General features: G+C 46.2%; 1 protein-coding gene across 5 annotated transcripts in view; it reads right to left on the reverse strand.

Annotated features, from left to right (window-relative positions):
* Positions 1–26,577, reverse strand: part of CALN1 (calneuron 1) — a 476,409-nt gene that overhangs the window by 372,694 nt on the left and 77,138 nt on the right. The window contains exon 1 of one of the 5 annotated variants that reach the window (XM_021086350.2): positions 8,441–9,078. The exons of the other annotated variants lie outside the window; for them this stretch is intronic. The gene's annotated coding sequence lies outside the window, so the exon portion shown is untranslated. Of the gene's footprint in view, positions 1–8,440; positions 9,079–26,577 lie in introns of those variants that run through there. 5 annotated transcript variants of the gene reach the window in all.

Below are 26,577 nucleotides of genomic sequence, written 5' to 3' on the forward strand. Positions count from 1 at the left end.
AAAAGCGATTTTCCTAACGTGATTTTGCCAAGTCACACCTGATCTTTTTTCTTTTTTTTTTTTTTTTGCTTTTTTAGGGCTGCACCCATGGCACATGGAGGTTCCCAGGCTAGAGGTCTCATTGGAGCTACAGCTACAAGCCTACACCAGAGCCACAGTAACGCCAGATACGAGCCACGTCTGTGACCTACACCACAGGTCACGGCAATGCCGGACCCTTAACCCATGAGCAAGGCCAGGGATCCAACCTGCAATCTCATGGTTCCTAGTTGGATTCGTTAACCACTGCGCCACGATGGAAACTCCAAGCCACATCTGCTCTTTAGCGCGGAAAGCCTGCCTGTCTCTGGGAGGCAAGGGAAGGTGGAGATTTTACCTAAGGAGTCACAAGCCTCTGGAGGGGAGACTGTGGCGGTCGTTCCCATCCACCACGGGCTCACCTGGACCCCTGAGCTGCACCTTCAATTCCTCACCTGTAAAACTGGGGGAAGGCATCATCAGCGTGTGGATGACACGGAGTAAGAACGAGACAAGTTTGCTGTCATTACTCGTCACCTGCCGCTGGATCCAGAATGTGTGTTGATGTGTCTGTGCGTAAAGTGAATCATCCACCGTGGACCAGAGGAAATAACAGAGCAACTGGTTTAAGGAACGAGCAGTAGGATGCTGGAGGCTGGAATGCTCCATCAATGTGCAGTACAGATGTTTGAGGTTTTCTTACCAGGCTACAAAAATGTTTACACAGTAATTAGGCCTGTTATCAGCACACAAACAGACTACAGTTTACGGAATGAATGAACAGCTCCCCAAACCCTCCCATTTCTCATCAGGTTCGGCGTGCTTTCCTAATTCTCGGGTTTACCAGAATAAATACCTTTTTCTAACAACACGGAGCCGGCGCTGAGTATAGGGAAGAGGCCCTGGGGTGGGGAAAGCAACTCTGTTTGACGGAGCACCTATCATTTGCTCTGTCTGGGCCTTCTTTTTCCCCCGTCTGTCAAATGAGATAACTAAGGTTCCTGGTCTCAAACTCCATGGACCTACGGCTTTAAAGCATTTGCCCTTTTAATTAAGAAAGGATGTGTTTAATGAAAGTACTGATGGGCAAGGTGGTAATTCTGAAGAATCCTCTGAGTCTCCTTCCAACCCACTACCGCTGAGTTAGTGGCTCTTCATTTCTGACACTGCGGTCCCCAAAGCCAGTCCACGTGGGGAACCCCCGCAGAGGCATGCGGCGCCCCAAACCCAGCCATGGCTCTGAGCAATGCTTCATGGACTGCGTCTCTTTTCCTGTTTTCAAAGGCTAATATTCTCTTGTAATAAATATGTCAGAAAATTCATTAACCAAGCTCCCTGACTTGCACTTCTACGTTTTCACCTGAGCCAATTTGTGTTCATGAAAAAGTAGAAATGATTTGTAATCATGAAACCAACTTTGGGGCTCCAAGACTAGAGCAATATTGTTTAAATGCTCGAAGAGGAACTTTGCGTGACTATTTAACTGCTCTATTCTTTATAAGGATAAAGTATGCCTTCAGTGAACACTCTGAATAGTAAAAAGGGCAGGATTCCCTTTCTCCGAAGTTAGGTGTTCAAGTTTCCTAATGATTTTATTTCAAGGGGGAAAACGTCATCCAGGTTCCAAGCTCCAGAGGAAAGGACCGGATGGGTAAACTGGAGCTGGGGTGACTTGTTACAGCAATATGCCAAAATCCTTCAACAAAATATAGATGTAGGTTTTTGTTTTGCTTTGTTGTTGGGTTTTTTTTTTTTTTTTTTTTTTTTTTTGGCCACCCCAAGGTATACGGAGTTCCCAGGCCAGGGATCAGATCCGAGGTGCAGCTGCCACCGAGCCACAGCTGCAGCAACACAGAATCCTTAACCCAGCATAGGGGACGGGGGATGGAACCTGGGTCCCAGCACTCCCAAGACGCTGTCTATCCTGGTGTGCCACAGCGGGAACTCCAGATGTAGGCATTTGCAATGCGTAGGAAGAAAATATAACGATATATGTACGGAAGTACGGATGGTCTGGGGAATGAGAGTACGGAACGGTGCTTCTTTTTTTAATGTCCTGTTTCTATATGGCTTTAATTTCCTTAAAAGAAATGAATGTTTTCATAACTAAAAATATATTCTAAGCATAAAACAAAGAGCTGCCCATTGGACAGTTGGTACAAAATAAGCATCTTCATTTCTGCCCCAACCAGGACCACGGATTCTCGACATTAAAATTTCCAGAAATCAGACTTCCCGTCGTGGCGGAGCAGCAACAAATCCGACTAGGAACCATGAGGGTGCGGATTCGATCCCTGGCCTCGCTCCGTGGGTTAAGGATCCGGCGTTGCCGTGAGCTGGGGTGTGGGTCGCAGACATGGCTCAGACCCTGAGTTGTTGTGGCTGTGGTGCAGGCCGGCAGCTGTAGCTCCGATTGGACCCCTAGCCTGGGAAACTTCCACATGCCGCGGGGGCAGCCCTAAAAAGCAAAAAATAAAAATAAAATAAAATTTCCAGGAATGAAGTGGTCGGAAAAAAGTGATTAGTCAATGTAGTCTCTCAAAACCCCATTCAAGACATTGGTGGTCAGCAGTGTCTACATTTTAAAACAGTTTGGTTCTGATTATAAAAGAAATTTGAGCACATTTTCCAATAAAAAAAAAAAAACAAACAAACCCCAAAACAAAAAAAAAAATCACTCATAATGCCAACTCCTTTGGACCAGCAGTGTTAACATTTTTAGTCCACTTCTTTCTATTATTCTTCTGTACCATGTTTTTAAACAAAACCGAAATCATCCTAGAAATGTGGTTTTGCCCATACCCACTTTTAATTGGTACATTAGAAACCTCTAAATTAAGGTCACCAAAGCATTTTCTCCCCATCTGTTACTCTTAAACACTACATTTCATTTTATACTCTAATGAATAAAGACCCACTTTATCATACTGAGGTAGTACACACAGAACACACAGCTGCCAGGGTGCTCTTTTGAAAATATAAATTAAAGCATGTCACTTCACCATTTAAAACCCTCCAGGGGCTGCCATCGAACTCAGTTTCAAACCCACACTTGGCAAGGTGACCCCTGAGGCCCCTCGCCATGAACCAGCCCCTGCTTCTCTGTACCCGTCTCCCAACACACGAGCCCCCTTCCAGTTCCTCTATAGCACTCCACTGTTCCTACCTCAGGACCTTTGCACTGGCTGCTGCCACTGCCTGGAAGTTCTTCCCCAGATCTTCCCCCAACTCACCCAGCTTAAATATGGCTCCTCAGTGAGAACTTTCCTGACCACCCAATTGGAAACAGCCCCTGCAATCATCTCAATGATATCACCTAATTTTCTTTTCTTTGCTTTTCTTTGCTTTTTTTTTTTTTTTTTTTTTTTTTTTTTTGCTTTTGAGGGCCATACCTTTAGCATATGGAATTTTCCAGGATAGGGGTCAAATTGGAGCTACGGCTGCCAGCCTGCACCACAGCCACAGCAACACAGGCTCTGAGCTGCATCTGCAACCTACACCACAGCTCATGGCAACACCGGATCCCCGACCCACTGAGCAAGGCCAGGGATCGAACCCGCATCCTCATGGATACTAGTCGGATTCGTTTCTGCTGCACCACAACAGGAGCTCCTAATTTTATTTTCTACTTGTATTTTTTATGGTGTCTTACACCAAGGCTATGAAAGTACTCCCCCCACCACGTCTCTGTCTAATTCACCATCTTCCTCTGTACCCTCTTCAAGTACCCAAACCAGAGATGCTCAATAAATATCAGTTAAATGAATGAAAATGTCTTCCAAGGACCCAGATTTGTGGGGCATGAGCTAAAGTAACCTACTTAAACAGGTCTTATTTCGCAGCAGCACAGCCCCTTCATGAGACTCTTTAAAATAGGCCGTCGCCTTCTCCGGTGGCCTGGTCACAGAGAGTGGCCCACAGCCCTGCTGGGGGGGACACAAGCAAGGTACTTAGTCTGGGCCAGGTTTTCATTTTGTTTATCCACCTCGTTACCTAAACCAGAAACCCTGTGGTCCCAAGACACCCTTCCCTTCTCCTAGTCCTATGTCAGTCAGTCAGGAAGTCCCACCAACCATCCCTCCCGCGGAGGACACGCCCACGTCTTTGCCTAGGATCATTTCTGGTTTCCTTCCAGGAAAAACCACCTCCTTCCCCATTGCGATGACCTCTCGGAAAACAACGCCTGATATGAACACCCAAAGCTATGCCAACTGGCTGTTTGCTTTCCTCTAAGCATTCTGCATGTAGCAGAATAACCCTAATAACAACAGTAATCATAATACACGAGGAAGACGAATTAAAAAGCTGGAAGTCATGTACTTCCCTAGCATCGCCCGTGAGAAACCAGAAGACAACTCCAGCCTCCAAGATCCCCTTGGCTGCCTCATTTCCAGCTGCTCCAAGCCTGGCTTGCCCTCAGCCCACAGCCCTGTGAATTCTCATCAGTACTTCCCACCCATCCTCTCTGTTTTAGTTGTTAGGCAGAGCTGGGTTCGGTTGCTTGCCCCCCAGGAGCCCTCACCGAGAAGAGAATTCTCTTAAATGTTTGCTGAATCCATCTCTGTGCAGCCACACGCCCCACGATAACCACAGCACCAGCTGCCTCATGGGCATCCATGCCTCTGGTCTTCTCACTGCCAAACCCATTCTCCACGAGGTCCCCAACCAGACTTACCGAAAACTCAAAGCTGACCGTGGCGCCACCTGCCTCCGGGTCCTGACCAAAGGCCTCCTTCTATCATTTCAGCCTCTTGGCATTCCTGCCTCACCCATGAAGCTCCAGGAGCTCCAAACCACCAGCCACGCCCTCATATTTTCCCTTGATTCCTCTCCCCTCCCCTGGTGCGCACCCCACCTGCATCGGGGTCCTCAGGGAGGCTTCATAACCATCCCGAAGCTCAGCCCAGTCATCACCGACATCCCGGGCTGGCTGCCTTCCCAACCAGCTCGCTAATGTGGGTCCCTCACACACGCTTTGCCTTCGCTGCTCATCTGTGAATTTTTTGATGGCAGCCACTGTGTCATATGCCTCTCTGTGGTCACACCACACGACGGGCCCTGAATACATTTTTGCTAGAGGTTAAATGATTAAAAACATAATTCACTTGGAAGGTCTCAAGTTGGAGGCAACCACTGTGCTTTCATTTCCCTCCTTTCCAAGCTCACGCCGAATTACCCCCCAGTGCAGTGACCGAGGGATCCGCCAGTGCCCTGCCTGTCTTGGAGGAGGGTTTCATGGCTTGAACGTCAGGACGCACGCTGCTTTAACAAGCATCGGAGGCTGTTGCTGGTTGCGCCGCCTAATGGTTCTCCATCAGGAAAGGACGTTTCGGATGCTCTGATGACATCGGGTTAAGCCTCATGGGAAAAGCAAAGACGCCACCCACCCCGTACCAATGTGGGCACAGAGAGGGCACATGCAAACATGCAAAAGATGTGGCTGCCTCTCATCAAGCCAATCTGGGCTCGACCCTCAGGAGGCTCCGGGGTGGGCGCCCTTGGAGAACAGGGCCTCCTCCTGACCTGCTGCACAAGGCGTAATTCCTCCTGTGCCTGAGTTCCTCATCAGGCATGAGAGGCTGTCCTAGAGTCACTCAGCAAACACAGACGAGACACCCACCACAGCTCTGCCCCAGACCGGGGGCTGAAGGTCAAAGGTTACTAAGACACTCTTTGGAGCAGTGTAGGAAGAGCCCTGGACTTAGAATCAGGAACCCCGACCTCTTAGAATCAAACCACAGCCCTGCCTCTCAGGAAAAAAGTTAACCTCGCTCAGCATCAGTTTCCAAGTATGAAAAATGAGGGTTGCATGAGCTCCCATGTGTAGATATGTCTGCCACTACACAGGGTCCCAGAAGTCTGAGCGAAAAGGGTCTGCAAAGACCTTAAATGCCCAAAGTTCTGTGTGAGCCACCAGAATTCCTCGCAATATAAGAACTAGCGCCCCCTTCTGCTACCCACGGAACACTGCATGGGCTGTCAGCGCTAGACTGGGCTGGCAGAGCCAGCAAGACTGCAGATACAGGGCCAGCACTGAGTACCAGCTCTGACACCTTCTCCCGGACGTCAACCCAGGGCTACACTGTCGCTTCCCGAAGCCACTTGGTATGAAAAAGAAATTTCTAGATTGGAGCCTCACCCTGCCCGGTACTTGGGCACTGATCAGAGGCCTCCCAGGTCAATGTTAAACTCGACCAAGCAGCTGCCACACATGCACCCTCGCCCCAGCCCGGTCCCCACCACCCCTTAGCCAGGAAAGGGCGTCGTGGGTCTCCAGCAAGCCTGACCCATCATGTTCTCCGCGGAACCAGCGGAATGAAATTATTTTCTTTCTAAAAGCCCCGATGCTGCGCCCTCGCTGAAGGCCTGATTACTGGCAATAGTTCCATCCCGAGTTCAGAGAAAGGTGATCTTGATGAACAATTCTAAGAGGATTTAGCACTCCTCCAATAAAATATCCCAGGGATTGGGTTTCCAGAGAGTTTTGTTTTCATTACTCGGCTTGGATACAGCCAGTAACCAACATCCGTGTTGCCGACCAGCTTCTCAGTAAACAGAGCTGCTCTTCAGGCAGCTACTGCCATGAAAAACCCACATGTCTGCAGGGAGCTCAGAGCCTGGGCCTCCATCAGAGCAGGGCACGGGGGGCACAGGAAGCCCAGGGGCATTCGTAGGGGTCAAATGCCCCAGGAGCTGGCAGGATTATGCAGCTCCTGGAGCCCAGGAATGACTCCTAAGCTGAGGCGTCCCAACAGAGCTGCAAGCCCCAGAGAGGTCTTGCCATGAGTTGCCACGCAGACCTCTGCACCTCGTATAAACAAGTAGCACATAAAATGGGGACCCCACCAACACTGACTTCTTCTCCCCCCACCCCCCACTTCCTTCCACCCCACGAAGATGAAATAAAAACCATCAGCAGGCCACGGAGAAGAGCTGGAGTCAGACTTCCATAAAAACCGTGTCCTGCTCTAGCCCGGAGACAATTTCACACCAAATGGCTTTAAAACCCTTTCCGAAGCTCTGATGCCTGAATCGAAAGAGAGTTGATCATTTTGACTGAAAAGTCAGCAGTTAAAGAAGCAGAACGTGAAAGTCCTAAGACTTAGAAGTTTTCACATCTGCACAAATGCCGTGCGTGTCTGGGCACACGGAGGGCAGAAATGTACCCATTCTTTCTACAGAAGGTCACCTCAACCTTATCCCTGAAGCTGCTCTTGCTCACTGTGGAATGGAGTTATTATTAGGCATTAATCAGACTTCGGTGGACACGACCCAATACAGCCACACACACAGCCGGCACTGAGCTAGCTGCACTGAGCTGCTATTCTCCGAGCCCAGGAAAGTGTGCTTTTCTGCAAAAAAAAAAAAAAAGAAAAGAAAAAATCAAGCTTGGGACCTGGGGATGGCGCCCCAGTCTTGGCACCGCAGGAACTGCAGGCACTGTTTCACCTGGGCAAAGGGCTTCAACATTGATGGCAAGTAAGGCGCTGTCCCCACGCACACTGGTCCTCAAAGAAAAAGAAAGCAGAGGGAAATGATGCTGGGGGTCGGGGCAGAGGGCGCACGTGGCTGCCAAAAAGTAGCCCTCGGTTCAGGCTCAGCAGCCCCATCCCGTCGGGGTTAAGCGTCCTCGGCTCTCCCTGGGCCCGAGACCGGCCCCAGAACTACCTGCTGCTGCCCAGGCGCCCTCAGGCCAAGTCCGAGGAAGTTCACTCCCCGTCGCGCCCATCCGGGGAGGCTGGGACACCCGGTAAACCCAGACTGCCCGGGAGAGTCGGCGACCGCTCCTGCCCAGGCGCGGGACTGGGAGCTGCTGGGGGCCCAGTGGCCAGCTGAGTGGCAGCCAGGTCCTAGGCTGGGCTGCCGGAGGCCTGGGGGTGATCCCGCGCTCGCCGGGGCCCGCGGATGCCGGGCGGGTGGCTGCGAGGAGCGGGCACCCCGGAGGACGAGCAGCCCGCGCTGGGGCTGGAGGAGGAGGGGATCCTCCCCCGATCGCCATGACTCCCGGCTTCCCGAATACCTGGAAGCCGCCCGGCTCTCCCACCTGGGCTGCGGTACGGCTCCCCTCCCTTCCACCGCCCCGGCGCCGGCGACCGGGGGCACGCAGACTAGCAGCCACCAGCGCCGGGGACTCGGCCAGCGGCGCCCAGCCTGCAGCCCGCACAGTTCCGGGACACCTGGGTGGGACACCGGCGGCCCTACCCGGGCCCCACGCCCCCGGGCGGGCGGCCAGCAGCCACCCCCAGGTAGGGCAAGGTGGCTCGGGCAACCCCCAGCCCGCCCGGTGCCCTCCGCCAGCGCCAACAGGTATGGGGGCGTTGTCGCTGGGGGCCCGCGGCAGCCTCGGGCTCTAGGCACCGCGCAGAGGGGCGAGGACCGAGGGAAGCGGCGAGGGCGGGAGCGAGCGGGCGGCGGTACTCACCTCTGGCTGGGCCGGGGCCGGCCGCGCGGGCCCGCCGCCCCGAAGCCGGGATTCCGAGGCGCCGAGGCGCGCGCGGGGGGCTTCCTCCGAGGCCCGCAGGGAGGGGGCGGCGCGCGGGGAGGCGCCGGCGGGCAGCGCTCAGCCTCACGCTCACACCCGCCGCGGGGCGCCGCGGCCCCGCGTCGGCATTCTCGCGGCCGCCGGCTCCCACGGCGCCCCGGGCCGCTCCCCAAGCGCGCGCCGGGGCCGGCGCGAGCCCCTCTTCGGCTCGGAGCGCGATCTGGGCGCGCTCCTCCTGTCCTTGTCCTCGGCTCCCGTCTGGGGACGCTGCCCCGCACCCCCGGCTCGGCGCGCTCCTCTACCCCTCCCGCTCCCGCTGGCCGTGCAGAGCCCCGGCGCGCGGGCTCAGCCCATGTGCGCGGCTGCCGAGCTGCGCCCCGGAGCCCAGTGGCCGAGGCCCCGCCGGAGTTGCGCGCCCTAGAAACTCCATGCAGCTCCGGCCTCCTCCCCGGCTCCTCCCCGGCGGGCCCCCCGGGGCCTCGAGGCCGCCCACAGCGCCGTCCCCGCCCTGCCTTCGCCCGCGTCAGAAGCCGGGCTTTGGGGCACGCCTCGCCTCGAAGGGTCGGGGAGCCCCCACCCCCACCCTCCGCCTCGCCAATGGCTCCCTTGGTTTCCAGGCAGCGCAACCTGAGGAACGCCTCGGCGCGCGCGCACTCACACTCGCGCACACACACACACACACACACACACGCACTGCACACAGAGGCACACGCGCGGGGGGCGAAGTGGAGCTTGGCAGACGGTCCTCCTTCCTTCCTCCCCAAAGAAGCTGCCCACGTTAACTCCGGCAAACTGCTGTCCCTCGGTATTGGACAACTCACCCAAGCGCCCCCCACCTTAACTACTTCATCCCCGGTGCCACGACCACACCTGCATCTGCGCCCAGGGCGGGCGCGGAGTTGAGGGGCCGGCGGCCAAAACCAGGGGGAAGGATTGGGGTGCCCACCCCAACACCATCTAGGGAGGCACTTCTGCGGCGATCGCCCGCCAACCTCTGAGCCAGCTTTCCCCCTGCCCCGGGGAACACGTGTTTGGCCCCCTGCTTCCCTTTCCAAGGTCACAGAATGGATTTGATGAGAGGGAGAGGGTACCTGGACACAGGTGTGAGCTAGACCTCGCAAAGATTGTCTGCTACCCGCCCTGGCACTGCCCTCTGCCAAGTCCATACCCATACCCTTTCCTCTGCCCCATGTCTCAAGGGCAATCCATTACCTTAGAGTCTCTGGTTACCTTTCCTGGTCCCCACCTGTCTACCTCTCATGTGCCCAGAAGCTGACAGAATACTACTAAGGTCTGTGTTATCAAAAAAAAAAAAAAAAAGAAAGAAAGAAAGAAAGAAAAAAGAAAACAATCAAAACACCAAGATGCATCTCAACTGTCCCAGAGACAGAATCAGACACCTACCTTTCTGCCCCTCCCCAAAGTGTGCCCACGAAGCAACAACCCACCTGGCTGGAGCAGGCTTGCAGCGCCCTCCTTTCCAGAGTTCCCAGTTTCCTGCCCCCTCTAGGTGGCAGAAAGACTGCTCCAACCAGCTCAGATTCTGCCAATGCCCAGAATCAAAGGAAAAATATATATTACAAATCCTCACGCCAATCAGGAACAAAGCAGCCAATACTGCCATAAGCCTCTGGTCCAAACAGCTCAGCAATCACCCCTCTTCTGGCTGGGGCAGCTGCCAAGAGAATGTGGGCATTGCTGCTTTCAGCCAGTGGCACAAGTTAATTAGGGTCCCCCCCTTGCCTGCACCTCCTGGTTTGCAGCCTGGGCGTGGTTCCTTTGAGCCCTTGCCGCACTCACTGCTGGTCTCAGACCTTTGGCATTTAGCATTTGCTACCCTGTATTCTTTCTATCTTGTACCAGCCCTACTTCCCCAATTATCTTCTTAAGTCACCCGTTGAATCCTGTGTACCTAGTTCAGAGAGGTGCACAGAAGGCATTTCTGGGGGTTCCCTAAAGGGTCAAGGACAGAAGAACTAACAGAGCTGGTGAAATCTCAGAATAACCTTTCCCTCTGATCTCTTAGTTTGGATGAACGCTGCATCTTCTAGCAATCTGCTGCCTCTGTAAGCAGTTGTCTTGTCATTTTCTGGATGGCAACCAGGTCACCAACATCCTTTCTGCCGTGGAGTTCCGGGTAGAAGGTAGGAGTCACCGTTTCACCCGAGCAGGACATATCCATTGGAAGGTCTCTGCCCTCACTGCCTGTGTGATTTGGGGAAGTTGGTTGTTCTCTCAGTCTCACTGTCTTCATCTGCAAAATGGGGACAGTCACCGTGTCTGTTCTGTAAGGTTTCTTGTAAAGATTAAATGTGAAAACCTGAAATAGCAGTTCACGCAGTACAACTCAGCTCTAGGAATCGGAAGCTTTCAACAAATGTTAGCTGTTGTCAGTATTTGTGAGTACTTAACACATATCAAAGGCATTCCTTGGGGGAAAAAGACAACATACATCAAGATCTCAACAAAGGATCTCAACATACATCTCAACATACATCAAGAACGAGGAAACCCCGTGGCAGACTTTGGTAAGCACGCCAAATACAGTTTCCTGATCCTCACCAACTAGGACCATTTTGACGCTTCCAGGTTAAGAGAATTTCAGGGGAGTTCCCACTGTGGGAATGAACCTGACCAGTATCCGTGAGGATGCGGGTTTGATCCACACTGGCCTCGCTCAGTGGGTTAAGGATCTGGCACTGCTGTGAGCTGTGGTGTAGGTCGCAGATGTGGCTCAGATCTGGCATTGCTGTGGCTCTGGCGTAGGCTGGCGGCTACAGCTCTGATTAGACCCCTAGCCTGGGAACCTCCATATGCTGCTGGTTCGGCCCTAAAAGGTCAAAAGACAAAAAAAAAAAAAAAAATTTTTTTTTTTAATTTTAAAAAGGGTTAAAATGTGTCAGCTCTTTCCTGTTAAGCTGGCAAAGAAAATCTTGTACCAAATATCAGAATGGAAGCTGAAATCAACATGGAACGACATGGGTCCCATGCATTTGTAGCTTGATTTACCTGAAGTCCTCTCTCCAACCCAGGATAATACAGCTCCTCCCAGAAACAGCTGAGGGTAAACATTAACTTTTACCTTTAGCTTTGGGACTCAAAGTTAGACAAATCAAACACCTGGACAATTTACCAAATGATAATCATTTTTAACATGGACCTATCATTGCCACCTCTCCTCAGCCCTTCCCTTGTCTTTCCTTCTTCTGCTTTACCTTCAAGAACTACATCCACTTCCAGTGGGCACAGCGGTCAAGGGTAGAGGGTGACGAAGGGGTCTGTTGCATTCTGAAGAGAAATGGGCAGACAATGAAAACAGCATCTGGGTATGTGCTTCATGTGTAAGGTTGTCGTGGATCCCATCGAAATGCAGACAATGAAATGCATTGACCTCTTGACAATACACATTCTCTACTTTCTGCCCAGGGGTTTTCGAGAGGTTTGTTAGGCAGCCACAGATAACCAGAACAAAGTGCAGTACCTGGAAGCAGAATGCTGCTGCAACAGAAACTTAAAACATTGGCTTTGGGATTGGACAATGAGCGGAAGCCAGAAGTGCCTTGTAAGACTGTCAGTAAAAGCTGCAAGGGCCTCAGGAGGACTCCCGGGGAGGGCTTGAAAGACACCAAGAGAACCGTTCCTGGAGGCTGGAAAAGGCAGCACCTGAGCCATGTCTGGGTGGGTCGGTTAGCAAAACGGTTGCCTGTAGTAACGTGACAGATGGGAAGGCTGCCTTATGAACCTATGGATCTGACTCGAAGAGTTCCAAGTAGAACACAGAAAAAGCCACCTGGGTTTTTCCAGATGCCTATAATAAAAGACAAACAGAGATGAACCAAAGCAGAAATTAGTCCATTTTTTAGGAGACTTTAGAGGAAATGAAAAGATCCGGGACTTGCTGGATGAGAAAGGCTAACTGTTTCTTATTCTGACATCTCCAGGCAAAACCATTCAAATCCAGGGCAGTAAAATGTGGTCTCTGGATTAAGTCAGGGCTGGGCAGTCAGATCCTTTGTTAAGACCCTGCACATATTTAAGGGCAGGCCTAAAAGAGCTCTCAAGAATCTTGGAGACATGGTCCCTCAGCAGCCTCACCAGGGGCTGAAAATAGAGACAGGCCTATTCCTTTCTTTTCTTTCTTCCTTCCTTTCCTTTCCTTTTCTTCCTTCCTTTCCTTTTCTTTTCTTTCTTTCTTCCTTTCTTTCTTTCTTTCTTTCTTTCTTTCTTTCTTTCTTTCCTTCTTTCTTTCTTTCCTTTCTTTCTTCCTTTCTTTCTTTCCTTTCTTCCTTCCTTCCCTCCCTCCCTTTCTTTCTTTCTTTTTCTTTCTTTCTTTCTTCCTTCCTTCCTTTCTTTTTCTTCCTTGCTTCCTTCCTTCCTTCCTTTCTATACAGCCATACCTGCGGCATATGGAGTTTCCCCGGGCTAGAGGTCAAATCAGAGCCGCAGCTGTAGACCTACGCCACAGCCACAGCCACACCAGATCCAAGTGCATCTGCCACCTGCTCTACAGCTTGCGACAATGCCAGATCCTTAACCCACAGAGCGAGGTCAGGGATTGAACCCACATCCTCATGGACACTATGTCAGGTTCTTAACCCACTGAGCCACAACAGGAACTCCAAGATGGGTCTATTCCTTAAGAGATTTGTAAGTGTGGCTTTTGCCTAATGCATGGGTGATGATTTGAATCACAGGACTCTCAAGGCTTTTAAAGAAAAGGGACAGAGGAGTTTCCATTGTGGCGCAGTGGCTAACAAATCTGACTAGGAACCATGAGGTTGCGGGTTCGATCCCTGGCCTCGCTCAGTGGGTTGACGATCTGGTGTTGCCGTGAGCTGTGGTGTAGGTCATAGATGCAGCTCGGATCCCGCGTTGCTGTGGCTGTGGTGTAGGCCAGTGGCTACAGCTCTGATTAGACCCCTAGCCTGGAAACTCCATGTACCGTGGAAGCAGCCCTATAAAAGGCAAAAAGACAAAACAAAAAAGAAAGAAAGAAAGAAAAGGGACAGAGACCATACAGAAGGAAAAGAGGCCTTGGGATCCCAAACCCTCTCTGGGGAATAAACAGGCTGCAAATACAGGCCATTTCTTATGAGAGAGGGAGAATGACTCAGAGGGGAACCAAGAGCCCAAAAGGTGACACCAAGGGCCATGAAGAATCATCCCCAAGAAGCAAGACGGGATTCTAATCAAGGAACTGATGGCATATTCCAAACTGGATTTCAGAACTGCTGTGAACCAGGGGCTGCTACAGGAAACACCACCCTGGTCCTTCCTTACAGAACGGGTTGTCTATTGCAGTTACTTTCTCTGTCTCACTGGTGTATGTGGGGTGTTTAGGGGAGAAGAGGGAGGAGTTCACACGTCTCCAAATCAAGAAGAACCTCTCCTGATCCTGCTTTTGATGAACAGATCCAGGACCCCAAGCCGGAGCCCGGTGCCACAAAGAAGCAAGCCTTTTTGAGCTTTGGGATGTGTCTGGACATGTTTCATGCTACAAGAATGTAAATAATGTTTGAAGGAAGATGAATTTTTGACTCTGTTGGAGTAAATAGAGCCAGAAGTTCTTTATTATTCCTGCCATCGAATGGGGATCTAGATCATTCTTCCCTGAAATCTGGATGTGTTACTTCTTTAATAGGAATAATGGAGTTATTTCGTGCCAGTTTCCAGGCTTAGGACCTAAACTGGAAGTTTTTATTTCCAGTTTCTTGGAACACTGTCGTAGAGTCATAAGTCACCATGTAAGCCATCTGATTACCCTGAGTTGGCCGCGCTGCAAGGCAGCCCGAGCTACCTACCTGCATGGGGCGGCTGTGTGACAAAAAGAGGTAGGGGGAGGGGTAAAGGAAGGAGAAGTGGAGAAGGAGCGAGATGGAGAGAGAAACGGAATGGGAGAGACAGCTATCTGGCCAGTGCCCAGCTATTCTAGCCCCTGCTGGAAGAGTCTGCCCAGCTGAAGACCCAGAGACTATAGCGCAGAGATAAGCCGTCTCCACTGTGCCCTGTCTGAATTCCTGACCCACATTCTAAAAGAGGTGATAATACTTTGGTATTTGAAGCCACGTAGTTTGGGGGTGATTCGTGATGCAGCAACAGATAACCAGAAAAATTTGCTCATTTCGAAAGACTTTCAAACTATATTATAAAATTAAAAAAGGGAGTTCCTGTCATGGCACAGTGCAAATGAATCCGACTAGGAACCATGAGGTTGCGGGTTTGATCCCTGGCCTCACTCAGTGGGTTAAGGATCGGGTATTGCTGTGGCTGTGGAGAAGGCCGGCGGCAACAGCTCCAATTAGAGCCCTAGCCTGGGAACCTCCATGTGCCTCGGGTGTGGCCCTACAAAAAAGACAAATAAAAAAAAATAAAGTAAAAAAAGCAAACTGCAAAATAGGTTTCGAAAAAGAAAACCATGTAGTATCTGTATATATATATATAAGTTGTAGAGAATATCACTGGAATGCTATCTGTTACCCAACTAACTCTGGAGAATCAGTATTAGAGAGGACTTCTACTTTTTAGCTCATACATATGAATGTTATACAACAAATTTTTTTTTTTTTTTTGTCTTTTTCTGGGGCCAAACCCGTAGCACATGGATGTTCCCAGGCTAGGGGTCTAATCAGACCTGTAGCCTCTGGTCTACGCCAGAGTCACAGCAATGCCAGATCTGAGCCGTGTCTGCCACCTACACCTCAGCTCACGGCAAATGCCAGATCCTTAACCCACTGAGTGAGGCCAGGGATTGAACCTGCAACCTCATGGTTCCTAGTCAGATTCATTAACCACTGAGCCATGACGGGAACGCCTACAAACTAATATTTTTAATGTTGGCTTAATTTTTTTTTTTTTTTGGTCTTTTGTCTTTTTAGGGCCGCACCTGTGGCATATGGAGTTCCCAGGCTAGGGGTCTAGTCAGAGCTGTAGCTGCTGACCTACACCACAGTCACAGCAATGACGGATCCGAGCCTCGTCTGCAACCTACACCACAGCTCACAGCAACGCCAGATCCATAACCCACTGAGTGAGGCCAGGGATTGAACCCACGACCTCATGGTTCCTGGTCAGATTCGTTTCCACTGGGCCACGACGGGAACTCCTGGCTTAATTTTTTTAAATGAGAAAACTATCCTGTATTTGTTTCATTTCAAAGCAAAAAACATGTAGTACATACCTATGAAGAAAATAACACGCTCTCTGCCTTTAAAAAACAAAGGGTTAACTCTGTTACAGGATTATTAATGAAAAGAGATTATATTGACACATATGCTGATAATCTTTTAATTTCTAGAATAAAGAAAATTGAAGCTATCAACAAAGAAAAAACAAGTTATGAAAAAAAGGGGAAAAAAAAGATTTACTTCATGAGTGTATGTAACACTAGGTCACAGAAGAAAAATAAACCAATAAACCAAGGGTAATTAGTCTGATCCAGGGCTTTTTTTTCTTTTTAGGGCCGCCCAGAAGGCATATGGAAGTTCCCAGGCTAGTGGTCAAATCTGAGCTGCAGCTGCTGGCCTATACCACAGCCACAGCAACACCAGATCCGAGCTGTGTCAGCACCCTACGCCACAGCTGCAGCAATGCTGGATCCTTAGCCCACTATAGCAGGGCCAGGGATCGAACCTGAATCTTCATGGATACTAGTCAGGCTCCTTACTGCTGAGCCACAATGGAACTCCCAGGGCTTATACTTTAATTTAGGTTATTATCATGTATGAAAGTACTAGAAAAATATTTTCCAAATGAAACAGGTCAGAAAAAAATGGCTCCTTACATGCTCCGGAAAAAATACTCAAAGACTTGTATTAGCCAATAAGAAATCAAAGTGAAGAACTCAAGAATGGGACCAACAACCCACCGAGAAGGAAAAGGCATTGGGCTGAACCTGACCTTCTCTGCTGCCTTTGATTTTGAAACAGTAGCTGATTTCCAAATAGCCTTAGACCAAAAGGCCAAATAGAAAGTTAGAGTGCAGAGATTTTGAGAATATCACAGGTTTAGAGGGAAAATACCCAGGTTGCAATGCTACCAAGACAGTCGGGACCTGAGGGACTAAAACCCAAGGAAAGAAAACCTCAGAAAAGCAAAAGTATCATTCTGCTCCCTTTTCCTCCTAAAGACATTTGCCCCGTTTGAAGCTGCACAGAGTGAAAGGCAAAGAAAAGAACTCACGTGGCAGCTAAGAGGATACAGAGTGGAAGAGAGTACTCAGGGATCACAGTGCCAGCAGAACAAAAATCAGAGTTTAGATCCTGCCACGAAGGAAGGGGACAGACACCCCCAGGGTTTCAGCTGAAGCTCTTAGAAGACTATATGCATTAAGGGGAAGGGCCAACCAGACGCTCTCAGAGAATCACATCCATCTTCAGATTACCTCAATTATTCATTAAAAAAGGTGATCTACATCTATCTTTTTTTTTTTTGTCTTTTTTTTTTTTTTTTTTTTTTTTGTCTTTTTGCCATTTCTTGGGCCGCTCCCATGGCATATGGAGGTTCCCAGGCTAGGGGTCGAATCAGAGCTGTAGCCGCCAGCCTACGCCAGAGCCACAGCAATGCAGGATCTGAGCTGCATCTGTGACCTACACCACAGCTCACGGCAACGCCGGATCCTTAACCCACTGAGTGAGGCCAGGGATCGAACCTGCAACCTCATGATTCCTAGTCGGATTCGTTAACCACTGTGCCACGATGGGAACTTCTACATCTATCTTAATTGCCTGCCAGATGAAAACTGAAATCTCTCTGAGGGGAGAGGAGAACATGTAGGGAGAGCCACCACATGTTTCAGATATAATAGGTGGCTTTTAATTTTGAAAAATTGCCAAACATACCAGGTGATAAGGCCAAATTTTTTTAAATCAAGAGAAAAAACAAAGGTGATCCAGATATTAGAGTTACATAAAACAAACATTAAAACAATTGTGATAAATACTCCAAAAAATGAATGATAAGACAAAGAAATGTACCAGGAAAGAACTAGAATTTATTTTTTAAATTTTTTAAGGACCACACTCATAGCACATGGAAGTTCCCAGGCCCGGCACGGAATCCGAGCCACAGCTACAACCTACCCTGCAGCTGTGGCAATCCTGGATCCTTTAACCCACTACACCAAGCCAGGAATCAAAGCTGTGCCTATGCAGCGCCTCAGCCACTGAAGTTGCAGGTTCAATCCCTGGCCTCGCTCAGTGAGTTAAGGATCTGGTTGCCATGAGCTTTGGTGTATGTCACAGACACGGCTCAGATCTGATGTTGTTGTGGCTATGGTATAGGCTGGCAGCTGTAGCTCTGATTGGACCCCTAGCCTGGTGGCATTTAATTTTAAATGCTGCAGGTGCGGCCCTAAAAAAAAAAAAAAAAAAAAAAAAAATCATTGAATGGATCAAACTAATTCTCAAGTAACTTATCTGCCTAACAAACAAAGCTTAAAATTCTTTAAGGACAACAACACAATCCATAACATTCACAGCATCCATAGAAAGAGAAGAAGAAATAAGAGGAATAGTTGAATTAGCCAATGAGAGGTTTCATATAGCTATTATGAATATGCTCAAGGATTTAAAGGAAACTATAAACACTAGAAATAAAGGGGTAGAAATTATTTTGAGAGCAAATAAAATTCTGGAGCTAAAAATATAGTATTTAGTATTAAAAAGTTGCTTGATGGACTTAATATTAGATGCTGTAGAAAAAACACAGGACACAGTAACAGAAACAGAAGCACACAGAAAAAAGAATGGCTGAAAAATAGAGCACAGTGAACTGTGAAAAATAGCAAGCAATCTAACATGTTCACTTTTAGTACCTGAAGTGGGGGGAGGGGGCAAGGAAGTTAGGAAGAAAAAAAATTTTTAAATAACTAAGGTCCAAAATTTTTCAAATTTGATCAAAGCTATAAATATACAGACCCAAGTGGCTCAATGCACCCCAAACAGGAAGAATACAAGGAAAGCCACACCAACATATGTTATAATTAAGTTCCTGAAAACTAACGGCAAAGAGAAAATCTTAAAGCATCCAGAAGAAAAGGGCACATTATATCAGGAGAACAAAGGTTAAGAACCAACTAACTTCTTTTCAGAAATAATGCAAGCCAGGAGACCATGGAGCAGAATGTTAAAGTGCTGACAGGGAAAAAAAAAAGAAAAATCTAGATTCTCTATCCAGCAAAAATAGTCTCCATATTTGAAGATGAAATAGTTTTTCAGATAAACAAAAAGTAAAAGAATTTATAGCCATCAGACTGAAGTAAAATGATAACCAGGAGAAACTCAAAAATGAGGAGAGCTGCAATGGTATGTATCTAAGGAAACATAAACAATTTTGTTTTCTCTCTCTCTCTCTCTTTTTTTTTTTTTTTTTTTTTTTTGGCCACAACTGCTGCATGCAAAAGTTCCGAGGGCAGGGAATGAACCTGAGCCACAGCAGTGATAATGCCAAATCTTCAACCACTAGGCCACCAGGGAACTCCATGTTTCTCTTTTTCTTTTTTTTTTTTTTTGAAACCCAATAATTGTACCAATTCTTGGTCCTAGGAGAAATGATTATTTTGGTATTTAGCTTCTACATATTATTATTTTTTCGTCTTTTTTTTTTTTTTTTGTCTTTTTTTTTTTTAAGCTATTTCTTGGGCTGCTCCCTCAGCGTAGGGAGGTTCCCAGGCTAGGGGTCCGATCGGAGCTGTAGCCTCCGGCCTACGCCAGAGCCACAGCAACGCGTAATCCGAGCCGCGTCTGCAATCTACACCACAGCTCACGGCAACGCCGGATCCTTGACCCACTGGGAGCAAGGGCAGGGAGCGAACCCGCAACCTCGTGGTTCCTAGTCGGATTCGTTAACCACTGCGCCACAACGGGAACTCCCTCTTTTTCTTTTTCTTCTTTTTTTTTTTTTTTTTTGTCTTTTGTCCTTTTAAGGCCACACCCACGGCATATGGAGGTTCCCAGGCTAGGGGTCTAATCGGAGCTATAGCCACTGGCCTACACCAGAGCCACAGCCACACCAGATCCAAGCTGTGTCTGCGACCTACACCACAGCTCACTGCAATGCTGGATCCTTGACCCACTAAGCGAGGCCAGAGATCGAACCCGAACCCGCAACCTCTTGGTTCCTAGTTGGATTTGTTTCCGCTTCGCCACGACGGGAACTCCCCATGTTTCTCATTTTTAAGTTGCTATAAAAGATAACTCACTGTTGAAAGCAAAAATAATACCAATATACTATGGAATTTATAATAAATGGATAAATAAACTATATGTGACAATAGCAACATGAAGGATGGGAGGGAAGAAATGGAAGTCTACTGTTTCAAGATTTTGTCCATCAAGTATTTGACGGTATGCTGCTATATGTTGAAGGTGCACATAGTAAACCCTAGAGCCCAAAAAGATATAGCAAACAATCTTCAAGAGAGAAGATTAAGTGGGATATTTGAAAAGCAATTAATGCTAAAGAAGGCATGAAAAGAGGAAAACGTAAAGAACAGATGGGACAAATAGAAAATAAACAGCAAGACAGTAGATTGAAACCTAAATATACTGTGAATTACACTTAATGTTAAAAGTCTGATGTTAGAATTAAAGGGCAGGAACCATCAGGCTGGGTAAAAATACAAGACCCAACTATAGACTGTTTATAAGATACACTCTTTAAATATACAAACAGAGATAGGTTAAAAGTACAAAGACAGAAAAACACATATCATGAAAATATTCGTCAGAAGAAATCTGGAACAGCTATATTAATATTGGGCAAGAGGTACTGACAGAGATCAACAGGGTTAATTCATAATGATAAAGAGTCAATTTCTTAAGAACGTATAATAATCCCAAACGTACCCATAACAAAGCTTTAAAATACATGAAGCACATGAGGAAAACAACAAATCTACAAACACAGTGGCAGACTTTAGCACACACCCCTCAATATGGATAAAACATGTAAAGATAGAGAAGACGGTTCAAACACTAGCAATTAAGCTGACTAAATTGAATTTAGAAAGCATTGCATTAACAACTGTGGGATACACAATCTTTTCAAGGCCACATGGAATGTTCCTAAAAAAAACAGACCATATATTGGGCCTCAGAAGGATCCTCAGTAAATTAAAAAACACAGAAAACATTTTCTGACCACGATGGAAATAAATTAGAAAGCAGTAACAATACGATATTTAGAACATTCTCAAATATTTCATAAGCAAAACGCAGTTTTACATAATGCACGAGTCAATGAATAAAAAACAAAGGAAGTTTAAAAATATTTTAAACCCAATGAAATGAAAATACATGTGTTAAAATTTATGGAATGCAGCTAGTACAGTGCTTAGAGGAAAAATTATAGCTTAAAATAGCTTAACGTGTCTATTTGAGAAAAAAGAAGAAAGGTTTAAAACCAATATTCTAAGATTCCACTCTAGGAAGCTAAAAAAAAAAAGCAAATTAAACCTAGAGAAAATAGAAGGAAGGAAATAATAAAGATAAGAGCAGAACGCGGTGAAATAGAAAATGTACAAATAAAAGAGAAAATCGATGAAACTAACCATAAAATTGGTAAATCTCTAAACTGGTTTTAAAATCTGGAAAAAAATGTAAATTACCAAGGTCAGGCATAACAGAAGGGACTTCACTATAGATCCTAAAGATACTAAAAATAAAGGAATATTATAAATAACTTCAGTCGAAAAAAATGACAAAATAGAAAAATTTCTTGTTAAAATAAAAATTAACGAAATAGATCCAAGAAGAGATAGAAAATTTGAATAGTTTCCTATGATAGAAGTATGAATAGAAAATATGAATAGTTTTTTTAAAGAAATTTAATTCATAATAATCTCCTCCTTCCCAAAACAAAAACAAATCCCTTCATGCCCAGATGACTTCTCTTTTGAATACTAACACATATTTAATAAAGAACAAATGCTAATCTTATAAAAAAAACTTTCATAAAATAACTCAAGTCATTTTACAAGGCCAATGTTACCCCATTACCAAAATCAGATAAAGGCTTTAGAAGAAAATAAAACAAATACAAATGCAAAAATTTTAACAATATTTCAAGAAACAGAACCCAGCAATGTACAAAAAGAACACTACATCTTGGCAAAGTGGAGTTTTTCCCAGGCCTACAAAGTCGGTTTAAATTTTTAAAAATTAATCAGTGTAATTTATCATATTCAGAGAAGAAAAATCATGATTACCTTTTTAAAAATTTTTTTTATTTTTAATGATTTTTTTTTCCATTATAGTTGGTTTATGGTGTTCTGTCAATTTCTACTGTCCAGCAAACTGACCCAGTCACACATATATACATATATATACCTTCTTTTTCTCACATTATCCTCCATCGTGTTCCATCATAAGTGACTAGATACAGTTCCCTGCTCATGGTTATCCACTCCAGAGGCAATAGTTTGCATGTATTAACCCTAATTTCCCTCTCCATCCCACTCCCTCTCCCCTCCTCCTTGGCAACCACAAGTCTTTTCTCTAAGTCCATGGGTTTCTTTTCTGTGGAAAGGTTCATTTGTGCCATATATTAGATTCCAGATATAAGCAACATCTTAATGCACACATAAAGAGCATTTGACATAATTCAACACCCATTCACGATTTTAAGAAATTTCAGAAAAGCAGGAACAGAAGGGAACTTGCTCAACTTAACCAAGGGTCTTACAAAAAATGACAGCCACCATCATACCAAATGGTCAAAGACTGAATGCTGTCCCTGTAAAACCAGGAACAAGGCTTCTACTGAACATCTTTTGAGGGCTTCGGCCAGTGAAGTACATCAATTAAAATAAATAAAGTGCCTACTACTTGGTAATAAAAAAGTAAAACTCTTTTTCATTCAAATTCAGCATGATTGTGTATGTAGACAGTCTTAAGGAATTGACCCAAAAAGCTTTTAGAACTAATTAGCGGCTTTAGCAAGGTCGAAGATTACAAGATCAATAAATTCCACAAATAAGCGACTGGAAAACAAAATTTGAAAAACGGCATCATTCACAGCAGCATCAAAGACATGAATATTAGGGATAAGTTTAACAAAATAAGTCCAAGATCTGCATACTAAAAACTGTAAAACGCTGCTGAGAGGAATTTTAAAAGATCAAAAATAAATGGAAATATATAACACGTTTGTGGTTTGGAGTTTTGATATTTTTATGATTTTCTTTTTTGGTCTTTTTAGGGCTGCACCCATAGCATACGGAGGTTCCCAGGCTAGGGGTCCAACTGGAGCTGTAGCGGCCGGCCTACGCCACAGCCACAGCAACGCCGGATCCTGAACCCACTGAGCCAGGCCAGGGATCAAACCTGTGTCCTCACGGATGCTAGTCAGATTCGTTTCCACTGAGCCACAATGGGAACTCTTATTATTATGATGTGAATTCTCCCCCAAATTGATCCACGGGTTCAACATAATCCAAAGCAAAAAAAAAAACACTTCCTCAAAATGTGACAAGCTGGTTCTAAAATTAATATATAGGAGTTCCTGCTGTGGCACAAGTGGGTTGATGGTGTCTCTGCAATGGCCTGGGGCCGTGTGTTAAGGATGTGGCGTCACAGCTGTGGCAAAGGTCACAGCCCTAGCCCGGAAACTTCCATATGCCATGGAAAGGAAGGATGGGGGGAGGGAGGGAGGGCAGAAGGAAGGAAGGCAGGATATTTATATATAAATGCAAAGAACATCAAATAGCTAAAGCAATTTTTATAAAGAAGAAACTTGGATAGGACAACCTGATTTTAAGATTTGCTGTAAAGCTAATTAAGAGAGTGTGGTTTTGGCACAAGAATAGATGTATAGATCCAAGGGGATGCTAGATCCAGCATCAATCTACACATATATGGTCAAGTGACTTTTGACAAAAGTGCCAAGTTAATTCCATGGGAGAAATGACAGTCGTCTCGTCAAATTATTCTGGACCACTGGATATTCGATATTCATGAAGAAATAAATGAACGCTGATAATTACCTTATCCCATACACAAAGAAATAACTCAAAACTGGACCTAAATAAAAGCTGAAGCCACAAAACTTTAAAAAATAAAGGAATTAAAAAAAGAAGTTCCTGTCGTGGCGCAGCGGAAATGAATCCGACTAGTACCCATGAGGATAAGGGTTCGATCCCTGGCCTCCTTCAGTGGGTCCAGTGGGTCGGGGGCGGCTCGAATCCCATGTCGCTGTGGCTGTGGTGTAGGCCAGGCAGCTACAGCTCCATTTCGACCCCTAGCCTGGGATCCTCCATATGCCACGGGTGCGGCCCTAGAAGAGCAAAAATAAATAAAAACAGGAGAAAATCTTTGCCACTTTGCATAAGCAGAAATGTCTTAAATAGGACACAAAGGCACATATTTCAAAAGGAAAATATTGATAGTTTTGCTTCATCAAAATTAAGTCTTTTACTCTTCAGAAGACACCTTTGAAACACGAAAAAACCACAGATAGGGGATAATTATGTATGTATAAGTTATATTTATATATGATATATGCATATAACATGCTAGATATCTGGCAAAGAACTGTAAAACTATATCAAGAAATCTTACAACTCAATGAAGTGAAGATAAACAACTCATTTTGTGAATGGGCAAATGATAGAATGACACCACACGAGATACATGAATGGCCAATCGCACGTGTAAAAAGCCTCAATGTCGGGGTTTCCGTCATGGCACAGTGGTTAACGAATCCGACTAGGAACCATGAGGTTGCGGGTTCGATCCCTGGCCTTGCTCAGTGGGTTAAGGATCTGGCGTTGCCGTGAGCTGTGGTGTAGGTGGCAGACATGGCTCAGATCCTGCGTTTCTGTGGCTGTGGCATAGACCACTGATTTGACCCCTAGCCTGGGAACCTCCATATGCCGCAGGAGCCACCCAAGAAATGGCAAAAAAAAAAGACCAAAAAAAAAAAAAAAGGCTCAATGTCATTAGTCATTAGGGAATGCAAATTAAAACCACAGTGGACTACTACCACACAAGCAGTAGAATGGATAAAATTTAAACACCTGACAGTTCCAAGTGTTGACAAAAATGTAGAGCAACTGGAACTCTCATGCACTGTTGTTGAAAAACTGTCAGCTCCTCTTGAAGTTAAACACGGTTTTACGATGATTCAGCAATTTCCGCTGTAGGCAATGTTCTTAGAGAAATAAAGTCCACACTATGACTTTTACATGAATGTTCATAACAGCTTGATTCATAACAGCCCCAAACTGGAAACAATCCAAAGAGGCATCCACAGGTGAATGGAGAGACCCAGTATGGCGTGTGCATATGATGAGATACTGCTCAGCAATCAAAAGGCTTAATTAAACTAGATACTTCCGACCTCATGGCCGAATCTCAAAAATGTTATTCTGAGTGAAAGAATCCAGACACAAAAGGGTAATTCCTTCATTATGTCATTCTCATGAAATTCTAGGACAGGCAAAATAAATTGATAGTGACAGAAACTAAATCAGTGGATGCCTGGGGTAGAGACTAGGAGGGGGGCTGACGGCAAAGGGGCACCAAGGAAACTGGGGGGACTGATGGAAATGCTTGTTTTGGAGTTCCCGTTGTGGCGCAGTGGTTAAGGAACCCCACTAGGATCCATGAGGATTCGGGTTTGATCCCTGGCTTCACTCAGTGGGTTAAGGATCCAGTGTTGCTGTGAGCTGTGGTGTAGGTCGGTGGCTACAGCTCTGATTAGACCCCTAGCCTGGGAACCTCCATATGCCGCGGGAAAAGGCAAAAAAAAAAAAAGACAAAAAAAGAAAGAAATGCTTGTCTTGACTGATGGCTACAAATGTTCATACATTTGTCAAAACTCATCAGACCATACACTTAAAATGTACATTATTGTATATAAATTGCCCTCAACAACATTTATTTATTTAGGCCATGCCTGGGGCATGCGGAAACTCCCAGGCCAGGGATCAATCCTGCCCCATGGAAGTGACAATGCTGGGTCCTTAACCCCCTAGGCCACAAGGGAATGCCAACAAATTTTAAAAGAAAAACTAAAGGAAAAAAAAAAAAAAAAACAACAAAAAAACGAAGGCTTGAAAATATTATGATTGAAAAAAATTTGTGAAGTAAATATATTTCTAGACATACAGATAGGTTTTCAACTCACCCATCCGAAAAGAAATGTTACAGTGAGTCAGGCAGAAGAAATATGGGCCCAGCTAAGAGAATGGAGGCAGAAGAATAAAGAGCATTGGAAATGGCAAATAGGTGGTAAATCTAAATAGCAATTATTAGTACAAGGACATTCAGCGCCGTTGTTTCTGGAACCACGAAAAGTCGGTCATGTCCAAAAGATCCCCAGTTGCCCCAGAACATAGGGGAAAAAATAGCAATTACTATATTTTCATCTTATAACAACACATCTCAATAGTAATGTTTGGTAGGTTCTTAAATATATGAAGAAATAAAATCCATTGACAACAATCGTACAAAAGGTGGGATTGGGGTGAATGGAGTTAAAGGTTTTCTCAGGTCTTTGCATCCTATGGAAACGAGAAAAGGACTCTTCCAGGATATATACCATCGGGTCAAGGATACACGTTGCAACCTCTGGGGTAATGGCTAAAAGACTGTGTAATTAATACGAAGGAAAAGGAATAATAAAAGCACGTCATTCCGCAAAAGGGAAGAAAGAAGTGAAAGAGGAACACAGAACATACGAGATGAAAGTAAACAGATTGTTGATTGAAATCCACATAAATCAACACTCACAGTCCATACCACCAGACTAAATATATCCTAACCGCCAAACATTGTTAGATTAGATACAAATATAAAAATGCGGATTTGCTCATAAGAAACACACATCAATTAGGAGGCCCCGGGATTTTCAAACAGGAAAATGCAAACCCACTCTGAAAGCAAGCTGGGACAGCTGCCCTCCTATCAAGCAACACGAATGTTAAGGCAGGAAGAGACAGAGGGCCTTTCTGTGGGTAAGAAGGAAGCCGAGATGCAGGATGCGTGCCAGCAAGGTGGCAGGTGTGTTTGGTGGGTAGCAGGAAATGTTATTTTTACATAAATCTCTGTCGACTTTGCCACTGATGGCAGATGGAGAGG

Source organism: Sus scrofa, chromosome 3 (genome assembly GCF_054392235.1).
Source record: "Sus scrofa isolate SSC_HxYL_T2T_F1_AM1 chromosome 3, Sscrofa_HxYL_maternal_Yorkshire_Landrace_v2.0, whole genome shotgun sequence".
NCBI lineage: Eukaryota > Metazoa > Chordata > Mammalia > Artiodactyla > Suidae > Sus > Sus scrofa.